Source organism: Panthera tigris, chromosome B3 (genome assembly GCF_018350195.1).
Source record: "Panthera tigris isolate Pti1 chromosome B3, P.tigris_Pti1_mat1.1, whole genome shotgun sequence".
Taxonomy (NCBI): Eukaryota; Metazoa; Chordata; class Mammalia; order Carnivora; family Felidae; genus Panthera; species Panthera tigris.
In genome coordinates this window covers 31,787,640-31,796,543 of record NC_056665.1, presented here as the reverse complement: position 1 = coordinate 31,796,543, position 8,904 = coordinate 31,787,640, and positions in this window count along the sequence as shown.

Here is an 8,904-nt window from a genome sequence, read left to right as displayed (position 1 = left end):
GATGCTGGGAGGGGGCAAAGGCAGGGAGCGGCGCCCCTCTGAAGCCTTCCCTGCTTGTCCTGCACACATAGGGCCCCGTTACCCTTCCTTCATTCCACTCGTCACCAGGGCCACTATTTTAGGTCTGTGTCCCCTTGCTCTGGCACAGCAGCCCGAGCCTCCATGCCCTTGCACCCCGGGCCCCAGGCACATCAAGTTGGTGCTCAACAAAATATGTAGTGAAAGAATAAAGGCACGGAAAATCACCAACAAGTGTTGGTGAGGAGGTGAAGAATTGGAACCACACGTCACTGGTGGGAATATAAAATGATTGAACGTCCATGGAGAGCAGTGTGACAGCTCCCCAGAAGCTAAAGAGAAAATTACCATATAATTCTAAAATCCCACCCCAGGGAGATAGATACCCAAAAGGACTGAAAACATAGGGCGCCTGGGTGGCTCAGTCGGTTAAGCATCCGACTTTGGCTCAAGTCACAGTCTCACAGTTCCGTGGGTTCTAGCCCCGTGGGCTCTGTGCTGTCATCGGGCGGCCCGTTATGGATCCTCTGTCCCCGTCTCCGTCTCTGCCCGTCTCCGTCTCTGCCCTTCCCCGGCTCACCTGTGCACACGCTGTCTCAAAAGTAAATAAACATTAAAAAAAAATTTTAAACACATGTCCACAGGAAAATTTGTGCGCCTATGTTCGTACAGCACGGTTCACAGTAGCCAGAAGGTGGAAACAAACCAGGTGTCCGTGAACTGATGAGTTGGGTAAAAAAAAAGTGGGGCACACGAGGGGGTATTATTCGGCCAGGAAAGGATGCGAAATACTGATGCATACTATAGCGTGGGTGAACCCCGAAAACATCAGCACGGGTGAAAGAAAACCAGACCCAAAAGCCACATCTTATATGACTCCATTTACGTAAAGGGTTTGCAACGGGTAAATCCCTAGAGACAGAAAGTAAATTAGTAGGGAAAGGGGCAAGAAGTGCGATGGCTAATGGACGGTCTCTTTTGGGGTGATGGAATGTTCTGTAACTAGATGGTGGGGATGGCCACACAACATTGTGAATACACAAGATTGTACACTTTAAGATGTGATTTTTGGGGCGCCTGGGTGGCTCAGTTAAGTGTCCGGCTTCAGCTCAGATCACTATCTCTCAGTTCGTGAGTTCGAGCCCCACGTCAGGTCCTGTGCTGACAGCTCAGAGCCTGCAGCCTGCTTCGGAATCTGTGTCTCCCTCTCTCCCTACCCCTTGCTCACTCACACGCTGTCTCTCTGTCTCTCAAAAATAAGTAAACATTAAAAAAAAAAAAAGATGTGATTTTTATCTCAGTTAAAAAAAAGAAAGCAAAGTACCTCCCTAGGGATGAGTCGGAAGGCCAAACCTGTCTGGCCAGCTGGTTTGTGTCTGAAAACACCACCCCACGGGAGCCACTCTTTGCCCTGGGAAGGCGCAACCTGCTCACCCCACCCCCACCCCCACGGCCACTCAGTCTGGGAGGAGGAGGTGAGAGCGCCCCAGGGGACCCAGTGGGCCTCGTAGTGGGATAGAGCCCTCCCCTTGTGCGCGCAGTTTCAAGACAGGTGTCCCCCACGACAAAGGGACTTGAGGTCTGGCTACAGGCTTCTGACGCAGCTCCTGTCCTCTCCTTCAAGGACACCAGCAGGAGGACAGAGCCAGAGGACTGGGCACCCCCACAAAGTCCTCTCCTTTGGCACGCATTCCAGCAGTGTATGGCCCCGCAATTGGGAAGTTCTTCCTTTGGTCAGACTGTGGTACCCAGCTTGGAGACAGCCGTGGGCAGAGGTTTCCACAGAGGCAGGCTGATTCAACCTTACTCAGCTTCAGGCCCCCACAGGGGTCCTCGCCCCCCCGTGTCACTCTGCCATAATGGAGCAAGTTGTCGGCTCCCTCGAGCCCTGTGAACAGCTGCTTCCTGAGATGGTTCTGGTGGGAACCACTGAAAGGGGAAGGTTGACGCCCTCTCCACCCACCTGTGGCGGCCCCCAGCCAAGGTAGAGGGGCCCCCGCCCCCACCCTTGGAGGGTAAGTTGGCAGGCGGCCCTCCCTTCTCTGAGCCTCTTGGAGCAGAGATGGTGGTCCCATCATCTTCCTCTGATGGCCAAGCATCAGGTCCAAGCGGATTATGTGTGAGAGGTCCTGGTGCCCTGGGGCTGCCTCTGCCCCAGACCTGACCTTGTTCAGTTGGCCAGAGTGACCCCATCCATCTGCTCGCCTCTGCTATGCACATCCTGTGTCAACCACAAGCCCAGCAAAGAACAGTTTAATGAATAGCTACGGAATGAGTTCGAGCGAGATCAAATGAACTGGTCTGAAACCCCAGTTTTTTTTTTCTTTTTTTTTTTTTTTAAGTTTACTCATTTTTGAGAGAGAAAGTGTGAGTCAGAGAGGGGCAGAGATCCAGGGAGACAGAGAATCCCAAGCAAGCTCCATGCTGTTAGCGCAGAGCCTGACGCAGGACTTGAACCCACAAACTGTGAGATCATGACCTGAATGGAAATCAAGAGTCATATGCTTAACCAACTGAGCCACCCAGGCGCCCCTGAAACCCCAGTTTCCTAAGACAAAAACTAGATGTGTGTTTTTGCCATGATGAGTTAGTAAATTACTTACCTTCTCTTTCAGTCCCTTTAACAATAAAATAGAGACAATAACAGTATCGACCTCATAGGGCTGCTGAGAAAATTAAGATAATTATGTAAAACTTCTAGAATAGTCTCAAGCATATGTGTGATAGATGGTATATAGCCACCACCGTAACTGTTTGTCCCCATGGCCTTTCCCGAGGGAGCCCAGCCAGGGCACTGGCTGACCAATGCCCCTCTCTGGCGAAGAGGGAAGGGGGAGATAAGTGACACCCTTGGAAAGATTTCTGAGCTCCTCCTGGGTCAGTCCCAGACCCTGGAGGGACTTTACCTCCTGCTCCAGCAGTGAAAGGTGCCCCTTCCCTAGTGCCCAACCGGGGATCCTCCTGCCTCCACACAGAGCCTGTACTTAATAGGTGATCAGTAAGTGGTCTGCTCTGAACAGAGACAGGCTCTGGGGACCACTGGAGCCCTGAAGCCAGGACAGGAAGGTCCTTGGTGACTCCAGGGGCTTCCTGCCTGCCCCACGTCCCTTCCCCCTCTCCCCCTCCATGGGATCACTTTGACCCTGGGAGACCAGGGAAGTTAGGCATTCCAGGAAAGCCCTGATCCGCCCAGGAAACCCAAGTACCTGGTGGGGCCTCATCTGGCCCATTGTCCTAAAGGGACGGAAACCAAGTCCTCGGTCACCATGACCCTCCCTCCAGGGACATCCAGCCCCCAGCTCTCCATGGGTGGGGTACGTATTCAGTCAGCCTTCCTCCCTGTAGCCTCCTGACCCTGGTGCTTCCTATGGTTCAGTTATCCTCTGTCCCCAGCTCCCAGGTGGGTCAGAGGGCATCTCAGCAGAACCACAGGGAAGGAGCATAAATGGGGCTGGGGACCCTCTGGGCCAGTGCATCATTAACTCCACGTTGCATCCTTGTGTCCCTCTCTCCTCGGCTCACCTCCAGGGCGGTCTCTCCCTGTCTCTCTGCAAGTGACATCGGCCCAGTGATCCCTACTAGATTCCCCAGATACTAGTGGGGATCCCAGACTATGTCTTCAAGCCCCCAGTTGCCAGCACCAGGGAAGCAGGGACAGCTGGAAATGAGACGCGGGTTTGCCTTAAGCCTGTAGACACACGAGAAAATAGCTTCATGCCCCTCCCCAAGTATGTGGATGGGACCCAGGGAGGGCAGGTCCTGTGGGTGTGCACATGCGTGCACAGATGAGCGTGCCTGCATGAGTGTACACGTGAGCAGGTAATGTGTGTGGTCCTGTGTGCCTGCATGGTATATGTATACGTGCTTATCCTTTGTGAGTAAACCTAACAGAACGAGTCACAGAGAGAATCAGGAGGGACGCGAAAAGAGAGAGACCGGTAGAAAAGGAATGGGACTGAGACAGAAATGCACAGAGATAGAGGCCCCGCAATTCCATCTTCCCCGGCGTGGGCTGCCGGGGCACAGCGCTCTCCTCTCATTACACTGCTTGGGGCAGGTGTCCAGAGGAGGTGAGCAGGCAGCAGGTGGAGTTCAGGGAAGGGACGCATCAGGGCTGGGATGGCAACAGTTCCACACCCCGTCATTCACAGAGCCAGTCTGGGCCTTTTTCAAGGGCTGTGGTTTCTCAAACTGAGAAAGAGGCAGTGGGACCCGTGGCAGGACCAGTCCCAAGGATGCTATCCGGGGTACAGAAGAGCTCCAGATGCCTGTGGGCTCTTGAGGGAGCTAGGGGAGGGGAACACCTATGACATGCCCCAGGGCCAAAGACAGATGTCCTAAGACTGACACTGCATGGTGGCCAATGTTCACACTGAGGAGGGCCCCCATCTGCTGGGAAATGAAGGCGTTGGCTGCAGATAAGGAAACCTCAAGGGTCTAAAAACTTCCCCCAACACCTTGGCCAAGAAGCATCTAGATCACACCCACCCCTGCTTCCTTGGGGGCACATGCCATGTAGGGGTGGGAAGAGGCAAAAGTCCTGGGTTCTAGGCTAGGCTGTCAGAAACTATGCATCTCTGGGCAAGAAGCTCTCCTCCCAGGCATCACTCCTCCCCCCACCTGCTGTCTTCTATGAGGGACAATAAGGCCCACACTGGCACTCTGCTTCCAAGGGCTTTGGCCAGCCTACCAAAGGCTTTGGTAGCCTTCCAAGGGCTTTGGCCAGCCTACTTGGTGGGGCAAGAAAGGACTTTGGTAATAAGGATATAGGAAGGTATAGGAAGATCTGCTCTATCAACTCAGCATTTCCCCAAGAGTCACCCCTCAGAAAAGGAAAACATGACTTCCACTGCCCTCACTTCCTGCAGCTGTGACCCCGCTCAGCTCAGAGTGGGGAAACAGTCATGGGCCAACAGTGTCATCTGCATACTCACTCTTGCCACCAGGAAGGCCCTCCCCAGAGTAGGTTCCCAAACCCCCCTCTTCAGACTCAGAGCAAAATGTGCTCCCAACAGTGATCATCTGATCTCAGAGTGGGGGGTGGAGGGAGGATGGGTCCCAGCAGCGGGGTCAAGATATGGAGGTTCTAGTCCCAGCTCTGGGAGTCACTCCAGGTTGCCTTGAGTACCTCCTTTCTCTGGGCATCGGTGGAGAATCCTGCCTGTCCACCTGCAGCCTTATGAGCAGGCAGGAACCCAGGCAGATCGTATCTAGAAGGTACTAGCGTTTCCCACAAATTATAGATGTGGGTGGCCTAAACTGCGGGGATGGGCCCTGGCATTGAGAGCCCCTGGGCTCCACACATGGAATGGAGAGAATGGCAACATGGGCTGCCAGATGTAAGAGGGACAGCCCCCTCCCCGTGGGGCAGGACAGAGCGGGCTAGAGGACCCATGCATGGGGGATGGGAGCCAGCAGACCTACCCTACTGCCTTCCGGCTTGTGCCTGACCCCACCGCCTCATCTTGTTCAATCAGCCCTTCCAAACAGCTCATCCTCTGCCATGTGCTATAGCCTCTCACACCATTTGGTTGTGCACTTCCTGATTCTACTGTCTGGAACGCCCTCACCCTGCCTCTGTGTGTGGCCGACATCCCCTCAAGAAGGGGGAAATGGACAGAACACAGGGTGTCGGGGCCCAGTCTGCTTGGGAGGGCGGAGCCGCAGGCAGACCCTCAGCAGGTCTGACAGTGGGAGCATTGAGCTCAGGGTCCCCAGGGACCAGGATGGGACTGAGGCTGAGGAGACGTGGGTCGGTAGCTGGGGCAGACTGTGCAGACATTCTGGGCTGTGGGGGAGCTGGCGGGCTCAGGGCCTGGCTCGGTGCAGGCGGCTGTGGGGGAGGCTGAAACTGCAGACTATTTTTAGGCTCCTGCTGGATGGAGAAACAAGGATGCTCCAGGCTATAGCCCTTGTGTGCTGGGGAAAGACGGAAGTGGCCCCGTTTGCACCTGGAGCTCAAAAGCTTCCTATTTTGTCCCTAGAGACGAGGGGCTGGGGCCAGGAAGTAGACTGGAAGCATCTCCAGCACCCCAGAGAGGCAAATGCTCGTAAGAGGTGATTTCCATATCATTTGCACTGCCCTGCTTCCTCATCCGAAGGAACCGAAAGTTCCGCTTCAGAGGACCAGTGGCAGAGAAGAGCCGTCACCCAAGACCACCACTAGCTGCTCCTTCTGGGTTTCGAGAGAGTCCAGCCAAGGTGATACATGCCCTAAAATTGCAAAGCACAAATGGGGATTTGAGCACCTTGCTGGAGCCGTTGGAGAGGCTCAGGGTAGCAAATGCGCTCTGATTAATTGGTGGTGGCCTGAAGAACCATGTTAACAAGGAGTCATTCATTCATTCCACAAATAATGATTGAACCCCTGCTACGTGCCAGACACTAATCTAGGTGCTGGAGATTTAGCTGTGAACAACAACAACAAAAAAGACACAATTCCCTGCCCTCATACAGCAGGTATTCTAACAGTAGTGCTGTCCAATAGAAATATCTGGGAGCCACACAGATAATTTTCAATTTTCTGGCAGCCACATTAAATAGAAGTTAAGAGAAACAGGTGAGATTAACTTTTACAATATGTATTGTTTAACCCAAGGTGTCCAAAGCATTTTCATTTCCAAGTGTAATCAATGTAACAAAGTATTAAAAAGACCATTTTTTCTCATATCGCACCTTTGAAATCCATTATGTCTTTTGTACTTACAGCCCCTCTCAATTCAGATGAGTCACATTTCAAGTGCTCAGTAGCTTTTGAAGAATATAGTTCCAGAGGAAATTCTCCCTCTGAGCTCAGGAGAAAGAAATGCCGCCATTGATTAGTGATGTCTGCTACGGGCGTGGGTAGGCCCCATGAGCTGCATAAAATTGCAGTCCACATGCTATAGCCTGTGTTCACCTCCACCTAAGCCCTCTGAGCCCACTTACTATGCCTGACCTACTAAACCTCCAGTGTGGGAGTCCAGAACTTCACGTGCAGGTCAAGCAGTTCTGGCATGGGCACTATCCAAGTACTTCCTGGGTGTGGTTCTGTGTTTTTTCCTCTCCTGTGGGCTGGCCTGTGGCCACTGGTGACCCTGGGAATGTGCGTTTTGTTTTTGTTTTTTTTTTTTCCCAAGGCCTCTTCCTCCCAGAGTTAACCAATATCAACATAAAAGTGTTTCCTGAGACTGGGTTAGCCATTTCAGTCCCAGTCCACCCGCCCACCCCCGCAGACCTCCTGGCCAGAACCCCAGCTGGGAGGAACCCGACCCAGACGCTCCACTTGTTTTCCAGACAATGAGAGACTAAAATTGGGCCGCGGGGGCAGATGGAAATTGCTGGGGATGGGAGAGGAGGTGAGCTTTGGGTGACATGGGTAGGGAGACCCCCATTAAGCCCCCATCACCCTTATCATCATTATAGTCCTCAACACCCACCCTCTGCTCAAAATCCTTTAATGGCTCCCTAGAACCCTCAGGGTGAAGATCAAAGGCCTTAGCTCTCAGGAGCTGGCACCAACAGTCATTCCGCCCCTGTTCCAGATACTCTCTCCTCTTTTATCTTGTTCATGGATTCAACAAGATGTGTTGCAGTCACTGTCCTAGGTGCTAGAGATGCCACTGTGACCCAAACTGACAAAAGTCTCCCGGCCTTCCTGGAGCTCACACTGCTCTAGCCAAGCCCACGACACTCCAGGCCCTTGCACACCCCAGGCTTTCACAAATCTTCCATTCTTCAGTGACTTCTCTACCCTAGGGAGTGCTACTCATCCCCTAAGGCCCACTCAAAACTTTCCCTGACCCCCACCCCACCATAGGTTGGGTACCTTCTTCCTAGGACCATCACTTGCACTTCCACCCTCCAGCCCCACTTCTGCCTCCCCTATCAGGCTGGGAGGGTCTCAGGGGCAGGTGCTATGCCTTCCATAGCCAGGACCCCAGGGTCTGATTCCAGCTGCACTCACCCGAAGGCTCCATCTGCCCCCTCCCCAACCCGCAGCTCAGGACCCAGCAGGCCTAGGCATTAGTGGTGCTGGTTGAGAGGATGGTTCAGGACTCCTCTGAAGTCGTTCTGAAATCCCTGCCTGAGATCGCCCTACTCCTGGCATTCGAGGGGAGAGATTCACAAGAGCAAAATCACAGTGTTTCCAGCAAAGGTGGGTAGGGGACTGAGGGTGATGAGGATAGAGAAGACAGGGGTGTGTGGGGCTGTAAATAGAGAGTCAAGGACATCAAGCAGCAGAGAAACTAGAAGGCAGTGATCTTTCCCCAAGGGAGACAGGAGGGGAGGGGGGCAGGGAGGCAGACACCCTGCTTCCGCCTTGCCTCCGCCTCCAGGGTAAACCTTAATGGCCCTGTAGTTATAAACGAGTCCCCCATTCCCTTCCCCAGGGGAGCTGAGCCTAGGTCTTTCACAGTCTCAACTCCCTATTTTGCCAGATCCCCTCTTCCCCTCTGGCGGCAGGAGGCGATGCACAGGAAAGAAGACAGAAAGACAGGCCTGGCTCCTGGCCCCAGCCCCTGGCCCCCAAGAGGCTGATGCTGGTGCCATGATATCAGGTGGATCTCCATGCTTCCAGGCCCAGCCGAATGGTCCTGATGGTCCACTGCCATCCAAGGCCCACTGTGCTTCTTGCCCATTGGGAGAAAACAGGACAAGAGGCTTGTGCCCCGCATGCCCCTCCCTGCCGGCTCATTTACATGGGATTTACACGGGCTCATTTCATGCCTCGATGCACACGGCTTCCTCCTTCCCTGGCCTCTGCCGGCACCTCTGTGGAGACAAAGGAGTGTGTTCTGTCCCTCAAGTCTTCTCCCCAAGGCCCATCCGGGCACCTAGAGCACCGCCACAGGAAAGAGGGATCCTACTGAAGTCCAAGAGGGCAGAAACCTCATTGGAGGTCAC